Source organism: Petaurus breviceps, unplaced genomic scaffold, assembly GCF_028583685.1.
Source record: "Petaurus breviceps papuanus isolate PSGF00001 unplaced genomic scaffold, PetGlider_PUasm1.0 90762, whole genome shotgun sequence".
Lineage (NCBI taxonomy): Eukaryota > Metazoa > Chordata > Mammalia > Diprotodontia > Petauridae > Petaurus > Petaurus breviceps.
Window position 1 is genome coordinate 3,943,684 of NW_027187339.1, and position 12,714 is coordinate 3,956,397.

Genomic DNA, 12,714 nt, shown 5'->3' on the forward strand with positions numbered 1-12,714 from the left:
ATCTATCTATCTATCTATCTATCTATCTATCTATCTATCTATCTATCCTATCTATCTATAGACACACACACACACACACATATATATATATTTTTTTAAGCAATTGGGGTTAAGTAACTTGCTCAAGGTTACACGGCCAGTTATTTCTGGGTGTGGTGCTAAGTGTCTGAGCCCGGATTCGATCCCCAGGTCATCCCGACAATGGGGCCGGTATTCTTACTCACTGAGCCACCTGGCCACCCCCCCCCCCCATGTAATAATATTTTATTTTTTCAGTTACATGTAAAGATAGTTTTCAACATTCACTTTTATAAGATTTGAGTTCCAAATTATTTTCTCCCTCCGTCTCTTCCCTTCTTCCTCCCCAAGATGTCAAGCAATGGATAGATAGATAGATAGATAGATAGATAGATAGATAGATAGATAGATAGATAGATAGACATAGACTATATATGTACAATCATATCAAACATTTCCACATTCTGACTAAATGATCCTTAACAGGTTATCTTAGGGTATACCACACCAATGGGGTCTCTGAAGCCTATGACATTAGAGAATTATTATCTGTCTCCTTAACAGAGGCCTTAACAGAACACCTGTGTTCTACTTGGGTCCAAAAAGAAATACAGCTAATGTATGGAAGTTATAGAAAGTCAGATTTGGGTTCGGTATAAAGAAATTCCTAATAATTGGAACTATCCAGAAATTATTTGAGCTATCTTATAAGGTAATGAGTTTCCCATTACTAAAGGTGTTCAAGTATAGGTTGGATGATTAGGTATGTTGGAGAAGGGACTGATGCTTTTGGTTGGATTACCTGACCCCAAAGTTTCATTCCAAATTCAATAGGAACATTTCCAACTGAAAAATGATTCATTCAGGTTTGGAAGATATAGAATTAATCTAAGTAATCCACCAAAGAATCATCCAGTCAATCAAGTGAGACAATATATTACAGCACTTTGTAAATCTTAAAGTTCTATATAAATGGTAGGTATTATCACCGTCACCATCACCATTATCATGGCTATTGCTATAATCATTTACATGCAGGGATATCCTGGAGCCAGCTCTTACTAGTTTATCTGATTGTTAAATTTTCATTGTGGGCAGTTCCACATCAGAGATTGGTAAACATTATAAATCAGCACTCGATGTTTTGTTTCATTGATTGTTTTAGACTTATGAAAGTGTTGTTGTGGTGGTGGTGTTTCAGTCACGTCTGACTCTTTACTACCCCATTTGGGGCTTTCTTGGCAAAGCTACTGGAGTGGTTTGCCATTTCCTTCATTTGCCATTCACCTCATTTTACAGATGAGGAAACTGAGGCAAACAAGGTTAAATGACCCATGATCATGCATCTAGTGTCTGAGGCTAAAGACTCTACACTCTATCCACCGCAACACCTAGCTTCTCATTAAAGTGATGGGGAAAATGTTAAAAATACATCAAACTTAAAAGTATGCCTGCATGTGGTTTTTCAGAAAACTGATTATTAAACATTTACTAGCATATCTAAGTTTAGAGGCATCTTTTTCTCTCTCCCCACTATTTCCTCGGATTTCATCTGTAAAGGGAACTCCCTAGTGTGGAAATTCCCTCCATCATTTTAGATTTGCAATTCCTCTGCCAGTTAGAAACTTAGCACCCTGGGGGCACTGAGAGCTGTAGTGACTCACTCATGGTCACAGAGCTAATATGGATCAGAGAGAAATTTTGAGTCCAGATCTGACTTCATGTCTGGTCCTTTATCTACTAAACCCTGCTGCCTCCCATTGGGTTTTATATGATGTAAAAACATTTAACATAGGCAGGGTGAGTGTTATCTTTCACATCTTACAGATAAGGAAACAAGCTTGGAAAAAGGTCAAGTGACTTGCCCAGCATCACCCAGGCCATAAATAACAACTTTTGTCAATTCAGATCTATTGAGCTGTCCATCCCCATTTATAAATTCAAAATGACCAACCTAGGTTACTCAGAGTAGCCATTTCTTTGGCTGAATCTTCTTTGGAACAGCAATGAGCACCTGGCTTTGACCTTTTTCCTCTGGCACCGTGTCAGTCCTCTCTCCTACACTCATTTTCAGGACCCCTTGGCTGAGAATCCATATTTGGGTTGCACTTGAATGGGGGAAGGCAAGAATGGAGGAAAGAAAGAGAGATGGAAGGAGGCTCCCTTTAGAGTAGTGGACCAAGCCTAGACTGCAGAAAACAAACCCTCTCTTCCTGCCTTGTGGTCCTTTAATTCTGTTAATCGCCCCAGGTAAAGATTAGCTGCTGTTGTCAATTTAATTCAACTTCAAACAAAGCAACAAGGTCATGATTTTTTTCTCCTCTCTATCTCTCACACTTTTTTTGTGTGTTTTTCTTTCTTTTTTTTTCCCCCAGCTAGCAGGATTGAGTTGTCATGTAGTTCTAATAGGCAGCACAGGGAATCATTAGTCTACCTCAACTCCCTGACTGATGGGCATTTCGCTTCAATCATCTGACTGAGCACTAGTGGCCCGGTCCTATTGACAGGATGTCAGCGCTGAGAGAAGATGCCTTAATCGGCCCAGACACTCACTGCATTGATTTGACAAGTTGCTGTAATGACCTTCTTGTTTTTCTGAAGGATCACTGTTTACTCCGGGAGGTGCTTCTGACTACATAGACGGCATTGTCATGGAAACTATCATTGGGCTGGGGGATGGCCAGTGACATTGATAGGAGACACTGAGTCTTTCAATGAACTGGGCCACTCCAATAATAGTTATCACAGCCTATTAATCAGATCAGAACTGCGTAGATACCAGGATTTAAGGACCAACTTAGCCAGGTCAACCTTACAACCCTTTGTTTCCCAAACCACTGGATCTCGAGCTCCAGATTTGGGTCTGCCTTCACAGAGCGGAGTGGAAGGTGCAGAGTCTTATCTCCCTTCCCCCACACAACATAACTGCAAGTTGTTTCTATTAATTTTCCTTGTACACAGGCTGCCTTGTGTACATGTGGCTTACAGTGAAACAGAGATTCCTAGAGAGGGAGATAGTTACTTCTGCCCTCCCTCCATGAAAGAATGAAATTCTGAGTGGAAGAAGAAGGGCAGAATGTTGGATAAGGGGGTACGGCAACTCTCATAGGAGATGTCTATATGTTGTCACTCAGTAAAGAGTGATGTGGAAGGATTTGTGGTGAACATTGGAATATGTGCCCACTTTCTTCATAGGTTACAAGTTCATAGATTTAGATCTGTAAGGGGCCTCAGATACCATTGAATCCAATCACTTCATTTTATAGTTAAGGAAACTGAGACTCAGGAAAGGAAAGTGACAAGTAGTTATTATCAGAGGCAAGATTTGAATCCAGGTCCACTGACACCAAAACCAAAGGTCATTTCCACTTTATTGTTCTGCCATCCTTCTCTAAGAGGTTTTGAATAGAGCCCCGATCTGTCAATAACATTGAGGTAATATTTATTGCACATTCACAATGAATAAGAATCGTAATAGGTGTACAGAAGCTGGCCTCCCTCATAGACCAGTCATGATAACCCATCTTCCTTCCTGAGACCAGGCTTATATGTGCATGGACCAGGTCATCATTTACATGGTGTGATTTGAAGGATACCAGGTGGGAAACTTTTGACCCAACCATCAACCCCCCTCCACTTGCCTCCTGTCCTCACCTCCAACCACTAGAGATTCATCTTTTTAGGTCTTGTAGGTTTTTCCTCCTACAAGGGGTCCCTATTAAAATGGAAATGAGTCGGGAAAGAGGCTTGAGCCTTATCTGTCAAATACTATGGTGATTATCTGACAATCAGAGGATTAAGTTCAGCAAGCATTCATTGATAAATACTATATAGGAGGAAGACCCTGTGTTTGAAACTAGAGATACAAAACCAAAATGAAAACAAAACAAACATTGCTTGTCCTGGGGGGGGGGAGGGGCTTACATTCCATTCCATAATTAAGTCAATATAATTTGTAAAAGGAGAGAACAACTACCAGAGGAAACAAACAAAAAAAAAACGTAATTGGAAAAGAGCTGAAAGAAGCCAACAGTTGTAAAAAAATCAAATCTGAGGAGGGAGTGCATTTTGGGCACCTTGATACAGCCCATATCGAGGTGCAGATGTAAGAGAAGGGATGCCATGTCTGGGAAACAGCATGGAGACCAAATTGACCGGGATATTGAATGTATGATAGTAAGTAATAAGAAAATAAGTAAGAAATATAGGTAGGTATTATACTCTGAAAGGTGTCAGATGCTAAATGGAAGAGTTTGTTTGGTATCCTAGAATCAACAGGGATTTCCCAAAGATTTTTGAGTAGGGAGGTTATTTGGTCAGATCTCTTCTCTGGAAAGATTATTTTGGTATATGTATGAAAGACGGAGTAGAGGAAGAAAAGACAGGGAAACAGGAAGACCAGTTAGGATAATATTGCAAAAGTCAGGGGGAGAGATGATAGGGGTGGAAGATAAGAAACTAAATGTGAGAGTTGTAGAAGAAGAATTTCCAAGTCTTGGCATCAGATTGGAAATGTGGAATGAGAGAGGTGAGAGTCAAGGATGATTCCAAGGTTTGAACTTGGAGACTAGAGAGATGGCCATCAATTCAATAGAAATAAGACTGTGCCAGATGACCATAGGGGAGAAGATTGGGAGAGGAGGAAATCTGTCAGTAGGAAGGAGCAGAGAAGCATGGAAAAGTGAGGTGAAAATGGTGTTACAGATAAAACTGACCACATTCACCATTTTACTAAAGACTGACCCAAGAGGACTAGATGATTTTAAAAGGAATGTAGATAGTCGGGAAAATTTTGGAATTCATTTCTAAGTCTGCCTAAGTTCCCTCAGAAATTTGGCAATGGAAAGAGGGAGAAATACATATTCTCAGGAGATGATGATATTTCTGCTATTTTTTCTTTAAAATTTCTTTTTAGATTGTAAACTCCTTGAGGGCAGGGACTATCTTTTGCTTGTTTTTTTATCCCCAGTCCTTAGCGCAGAGTCTGGCACATAGTAGGTGCTTACTAAAGGTTTCTTGAATGATCAAATGAAAACAAGGGAGAGAATCTGATGAATCGGCCTCCTCTAGTGGACTTCATGTGAGTTTTAGTTATCACAGAAGGTCCAGAAGACTATATTGGCATTAACCAGCCAACATTGTACTTTGTTTCTTTAGAATGGAATTAGGAGCAATGGATGAAAGTAGCGAAGAGGTAAGTTTAGGGTTAACATAATGAGAAAATTCCTCATAATTAGAGTGATGCAACAGTGGAATGGGCTGCTTGGGGGAGTAATAGGTTTCCATATCCTAAAGGTCTTCAAGCAAAGACTAGATTCCAACTTTTTAGCTATGTCATGGAAGAGATTCTTGTTCAGGTTTGGGTTAGAACAGACAGGCTCTAAGATCACTTATATCCCTGATACTGCATAATTCTTAATGGGGCAGTCCTTGTAGCATGTTGCTACTATCATGACATTCTACTCCCGCCCCCTTGCCTGCTATACTTGCTGGGATTCCTGGTAGAGTGGAGATTTCCCCTCCAGTTTTAGGTAGGGACTCTACTCTTGGATTCTCTCAACTGGTGATCTTAAACTTGTGGAGAAATGAAATCATGGCATAATGCAGAGATCACTGAAATGAGAACTGGAACACCTGGGTTTCAGTTCTGACTCTGGTACTAACTTGCTTGTGTGTTCTTGGGCAAATTACTTCACCAAGGCACAGAATCATGGCAATGAAAGGAATTTCAGATATAATGTAGTTCAATCTCTATTTGAATAGAAATCCCCACAACACTTCTTGATAAGAGGTCACTGATAACCTTATGGTGTTAGAAAATGCACCACTCCTAAGGCAGCTCATTCCATTTTCTGATAGTAAGGAAGTTTTCTCTTTCTCTATATCTAGCCAAAATCTTTGTCTCCCATGTCACTCCCATGAACATTCTTAGTTCCTCATTCTTCCATCAGTATGCATATAGAATGAGTCCAAGCCCTCTTTCATGTGATAGTTCTTCAAATACACAAATATGGCTACAATGTCAATTCAATTAAACAATTCACAAACATTTATTAAGTTCCTGCTGTATGCAAGATAGTATTAAGTGTTGGGGATACAGACAAAAATAATAGAGCCTTGTCAGGCATGACTGTTAGCTAGCATTTTATTAAGTGCCTACTATGTGCTGGCAATCTACTAAGCACTAATATCAAAAGAAGTAAAAGCAGTTCTTGCCCTCAAGGAGCTCATAATCAGATATAACATGCACACCCATACATTGTTGTTGTTCAGTCTTTTTTTTTTTTTTTTTTGGTCTTATCTGACTCTTTGTGATCCCATTTATAGTTTTTTAGCAAAAATACTGAGGTGGTTTGCTGTTGCCTTCTCTGGTGCATTTTAAAGTGGAGGAAACTGAAGCAAACAGGGTTAAATGACTTTTCCAGGTCACACAGCTAGGAAGTGTCTGAGGCTGGATTTGAAATCAGGAGGCTTCCTGACTCCAGGTCCAGGGCTCTGTCCACTCCAACACCTAGTTGCTCTAAGTAAATACAGTAATTTAAGTAATTAATTTGAATTACATAGTAATATAAAATTATAATATAAAACATATATGTGTGTGTGTGTATGTATGTATGTATCAGACAGGGTAAGCCCAAAGACAAATCTCCATAGTACTCTGTAAAGATAAAATTTATCTCTTTGTTAAAGGATCACCACTTCCTTCTAAATGTTCTGAAACCATCATTCTAATAATAGGTTCTAGAATTTTTCAAAAAATTCAAGTCACACTCACTGGGCCATACAAATTCTGGGATCCCCCCCCATTTATTCTGAAGTTGGGACACTTGCTCATCTCCTATCATTCACCCTGCTCCTGTTCTTATGATTTTACAAGAAGTATTTTTAAAAATATGTATTTTGAGATATAGCTTGTTAGGCATGTGACTTGAATTCTTTGAAGGGAAAATGAAGGTGAAAAGAAAAAAATACTCAAATAAATACTCTATGGATCAGGCACTGCTCTAAACGCTTTTAAAAAATATTATTTCATTTGATACTTTTGCTTTGAATTATATTGAATAATATCATTTTATAGCTTTTGAATAATATTGCTTCAAATGTAGCAAAGTACTCTTTTGCCATCACTTCACAGATATTTGGTGCCAATTATCTGTTAACACGTTCTGTTTTGTCCTCTTGAGTTCAGAGATTCTTTTCATGACAGAGAAAAGGAAACAAAATGTGCATTGAGTATTTATGCCTTCTCCATATCATTTCTTATTATTGTCCTATACACTGTGTGTTTGGGTCACATAATTTCCTTGATTTTTCTTCTTGTTCCCTATATAGGTCTAAAAAAATCATCTTTTTTCTTTAATATTTATTGTCAATCTCACCTTGTTCTAGTATTAGGCACTATTGAAGTCATTCAAGAAATTTAGGATTAATATTTTATTAATATTCATTTTTGCATTTCTGTCACTTTCCGATGATAGTCACACTCCATTCCTATAGAAATTTCCCTTACAACAAAGAAATAAAGCTAAACCAAACAAATCAATATATTGGTCCCATCTGAGAATATATATATACCCCATTTGACACCTATAGCCCACCACTTCTCCACAAAGAGAAAAGCACATTTACCTAATAGTCAAAAACATGATTCATTACTGCTTTGATCAGAGTTCTGAAGTCTTTTGATGCTACTTTGCTGATACTATTGTTGTCATTATATAAATTGTTCCCTTGATTCTGTTCACTTTGATTTTCATAAGTTCATAAAGTAATGTTAGGTTTCCCTAAATCCTTCTTATTCATCATATCTCACAACAATAATATTCCAAAATATCTGTTAATGAGAATTAATTCCCAAATTGTTGGGCATTTGCTCAGTTCTTTAGTATCACAAAATGCTATTTAAATATTTTTATATATATGAGAAATTATTTTGATCAATTTGGGGAGTGCAGTATACACCGAGTAGTAAAAATCACTGTGTAAAAGAGTATGTACAGTTTAATACTTATCTGGAATAATTCCAAATTAATCTCTAGAAGTTAGACTAATTACCAGTTCCACCAATAGTACATTAGTCTGTCTGTCTTCCTTCCACCCTTCCAGTGTCTACTAATTTGTTATTCCCTTTGTTATTCTCTCCTCATACTAGTTTTAATTAGCACTTATCTTTCTTAGTTTCCTTTTATATCATTTTTTTATGGTTGTTGGTAGCTTATATTTATTCTTTTAATGGACAGGTCATATCACTTACTCATTATCTACTGGACAATGACTCTCTATACATACTTGATACATATATAAGAACACACATATATGCACACATATGTCACGTATATATCCATACATAAGATATGTGTGTGCATAATGCATACATATATAAAGTACATGTGTTCATAATATATACACACATGCATATACACATATACACATGTATATGTGCACACTTGTATATGTGTATATATGCATATATGTATATGCATGTATGTAGATAGATCAATAGATGATAGATAGATAGACAGATAAATAGATAGATAGATGGTAGATAGATAACCAGACCTTTTTTCAGAGATATTTGTTGTCCAATTATTTTTCTCAATTGAAAGTTTCTCTTTTGATTCCAGCTGTATTACTTTTATTCCCACAATAGCTTTTGAACTTATGCAACCAAACATGTCCTGGTGCCATTCTTAGACAACCCTACTACTCTTGAATTCACCCTTCCAAAATTCCTCTTCATCCATTTTTATCTCTTCAGAGCATGTGACCCCCTTTCTCCCTCATTGGAATCATTCTTACTTGTATCTCCAGTATTTCGTTCTTGAGATTTCTTATGCTTACTTCCACTGGAGAATCTTAGACCATCCTTCTGGGACTCAGTTTCCTCATTAGGGAAATGAGGAGGTTGCCCCCACTGATCTCTAAAGTCTCTTCAGGTTCTATAATTCTATGCCTGTTCCCCATAAAAAATGTGGGGACAGCAGGGTAAAGAGAAGGAAAGTAGAGCTGTGGTGTTGGAAGGAAAACTTCATGGGAAAGCTGGCTTGTCACTGCAGAGAAGCTCAGCACTTCATAAACACAGATAAACAGAGGCCCACATCATGTTTTTTCCATCCAAAGCAGATGTAGTTGTTGGTATCAAGTGTCTCTCAAGTGAATCCATTCCTATTATTGACTTCTTTAGTCAAAAGGCAAAGGGGAGAGGGAAAGCGACATTTTAAAATGAGAATTCCTGGAAAAGTCACTAGTCTGCCATTCCAGTCTTTCTTCAGCTGTCCAATTCATGTACTTAGTGGAGAAACTAAAATACATACACTTTTACTTGCAAATGAACAGCAGGTAGCTCAAAGCATTACTTGATGGGAGACATAGTTTGAGCTCCAGTTTCCTTTGTAGGAAAATAGAGAAAAGAAAACAAGATACCACCCACTTTGACCTAACATTCAACAAATTCAACAGATGTTGACTATTTACTTTATGCCAGGTACCATTCTAGGCACTGGGTACGAGCACAAAATCAAATTAACAGTCTTTGCCCTTAAGAAGCTTGTATTCTACTAGGTTGAGGGGAGGGAGGGGGGAAAGTAGAAAGGGGGAGATAATTAATTAACAAACATTTATTAAGTGCTTACTGTGTATATGTGCCCGGCATTATGTTAATCACCAGGATATGAAAGAGGCAAAAGACAATAAATTAATGCAGCTAGGTGGCTTACTGGATAAATACTGGACTTGGAGTCAGAAAGACTCATCTTCCTTAGTTTAATTCTAGCCTCAGACAGTAGCTGTGTGACCCTGGGCAAGTCACTCAACCCTATTTGCCTCAATTTCCTCATCTGTAAAATGAGCTGGAGAAGGAAATGGCAAACCACTCCTGTATCTTTCCCAAAAAACTCTAAAATGGGGTCATAAAGAGTCAGACATGAGTGAAAAATGAGTGAGGAAGAAAAAGAATGCAAGAGAGAAAATGAGAGTAACAAAGGAGAGATCCAGACAAAATGTTCTGCAAGTATTTGAAGAGATTTTACTCAGTTGGAGTAATCAAGGAAGATTCTATGGAGAACAAAGCATCAGAGTGGAGGCTTGGAGGAGGAGAAGAATCTGAAAAATAAGATTTGCAGACTCTCCATTCTGGTCATGGAGGAGAGGCTGTGGGAATAAAAACAACACATCACTAACATTTAGGTAGATCTTTAACATTCACAATTACAATAAAATTACAATATTTAGAGGCCATTTGGTGTTACAGTGAGTGGAGAGAATGCTGGACCTAGGGTCAGGAAGGACTGAGTTAAAATCTGGCCTCAGATAAGCTAGGCAAGTCATTTAATCTTTGCCTGCCTCATTTTCCTCCTCTATAAATGGGAATAATAATGGCCCCTACTTCCCAGAGTGGTTGTGAATATAGAACGTTTGTCAAATGCTTTGCAAATCTTAGAATGATATATATACTATTGTCATTGTTATTGTTCTTATGATCATTTACAAAACACTTTATAAAAATGATCCCCACAACAGCCTTTTAAAGTAGGTGCTATTTTTTTATCTCCATTTTACAGAGGAGGAAAATGGAGGCTGAGTTTAAGTGACTTGACCGTGATCATAGAGGAATGCCCAGAAGGGGGAGATTGCTTATCTAATTTGAGAAACAGTTAATATTCCAGTTTGGCTAGAATGTAGGGCTCATGAAGGGCAATTGAAGCATGAACGCATATCTGAAAAGCAGGAGCAGGGAGTGTCATAGGAACTTTTTTTTTTTTAAGCAATCAGGGTTAAGTAACTTGCTCAAGGTTACACGGCCAGTTATTTCTGGGTGTGGTGCTGAGTATCTGAACCCAGATTTGATCCAGGTCATCCCGACACTGGAGCCGGTGCTCTTACTCGCTGAGCATTGGGGTTAAGTAACTTGCTCAAGGTTACACGGCCAGGTGTTTCTGGGTGAGTGCTAAGTGTCTGAGCCTGGGATTCGATCTCCAGGTCTTCTCAACACTGGAGCCAGTGCTCTTACTCGCTGTGCTACCTGGCCACCCCTCATAGGAACTTACTGACAAATGGTGTATCAATTTCTCTCATCTATACTGAACAATTTCTTCACAGCATTCCGTTGAATGGACCTAAGAATGGGAGAACAGTTATACACAAGCCATCAGAATCAATTGTGCCCTCTGCATTTAATTCTTTGACTATTAACATCACATATTTATAAATATTTTCATGAAGAAGACACATACATATTTCATACGCTCCACATGATGTGCTTTCTACGGAGGATGTCAGGAGCAAAAGACAGGAGTGTGTGCTTTATTCAACTAGATCATATGAGGCTCTGCTAAAGAAATACTCAGACGACGAGTCGTGAGTCACTGTAAAATTGCTAATAGATTGTATGGTGTTGGCAGTGCCCGTATTATGTTACCGGCAACTAAAATTAAAGAATGAGGGAAAGTGGGATTTGTGTGTCACTTTAAATTGAAAAACGCTTCAATGTGGTACTTGAGTATAATAAAATAATACCTATATGCCATTGTAAGTCGATGCAGTAATGTATTAAGTCAGGATAAATAGGACAGTCAGCTGAAACAGCTGAACTAATGATTTCCAAATCAGTGACTGATGAACTGCCGTTCTGACAAACACCTGATCAAGGCCCTAGTGGAAAGGACCAGCCCTCTACTCAAGTTCCCCTTAGTCTCATATCTAATGTCTGAACAGGATCTTCAAAAAAAAAATCTATGAAAAAAGACTCCTTGTCTTGTGTTTGATGGAGAAGCATAACAAATAATGTTAATAATAACAGCTGACATTTACACAGTGTTCTGAGGTTTGCAAAGTGTTTTACATATGCTTTCTCATTTGAGCCTCACCCTGATGTTGTGAGATAGGTGCTATTATTATCCCCATTTTGCAGGAAGGAATGAGGAAACTGAGGCTGACAGTTGTTAAGTGATTTGCTTAGGCTGTTGCCATTTGTCCTTCCTTCTTGAATAGGATCATGACCTCAGGGAGGTGGTGGCATGACATGCAAGTGAACTGAATTTAAGTGAGGGATGTCTGAGAAAAGTCACCAGCCTCACTCTCCTCTGGTCCAGTGGTCAGATATGAATCAGGACAACTAGATGCCCAGGATGCAGTGGTAGACCTTGGCCTTTTGAAGCTAAGGTCTTTCCCAGGTCTCAGTTTGACTGAGGCAATGCCCAATCAGTGATTAAAGCTGGATAAGAAATGAGGCAGAGAAAGACCTTTTTTACCTAGTCAAAAAAAAAATCAATCTGGGAGGGAAGAACCTCAGGGTTTCTGGTCAAAACTGAAATAATTGCTATTTACATTCACTCTGAGCCCAGGAGGACCCATGCAATGACCAATTGGGGCTTGGCCTGGGACCTTTGGTTGGCCAATCAATAGGGCCAAAGTGATTTGCTGCAAGACCCAGATGGCTCTGGAGGAGAAAGCGAGGCTGATGACTGCACAGCCCTCCCTCGTTGAAATTCAATTGACTTGCAAGAATGCACAACAGCCTCTGTGAGTAGTAGTATTAGGAGCTGACTGGGGACCCAAGTGGAACTGGTCAGTTGGGCAACACAGCCTCTTTCTTTCTTTCCTTCTTTCTTTCTTTCTTTCTTTCTTTCTTTCTTTCTTTCTTTCTTTCTTTCTTTCTTTCTTTCTTTCTTTCTTTCTTTCTTTCTTTCTTTCTTTCTT

At 38.5% G+C, this 12,714-nt stretch overlaps 1 long non-coding RNA gene across 1 annotated transcript in view; it reads left to right on the plus strand.

Moving 5' to 3' along the window:
• LOC138146473 (uncharacterized) overlaps positions 1-12,714 on the plus strand; it is a 103,152-nt gene that overhangs the window by 596 nt on the left and 89,842 nt on the right. The gene's annotated exons all lie outside the window — the stretch shown is intronic.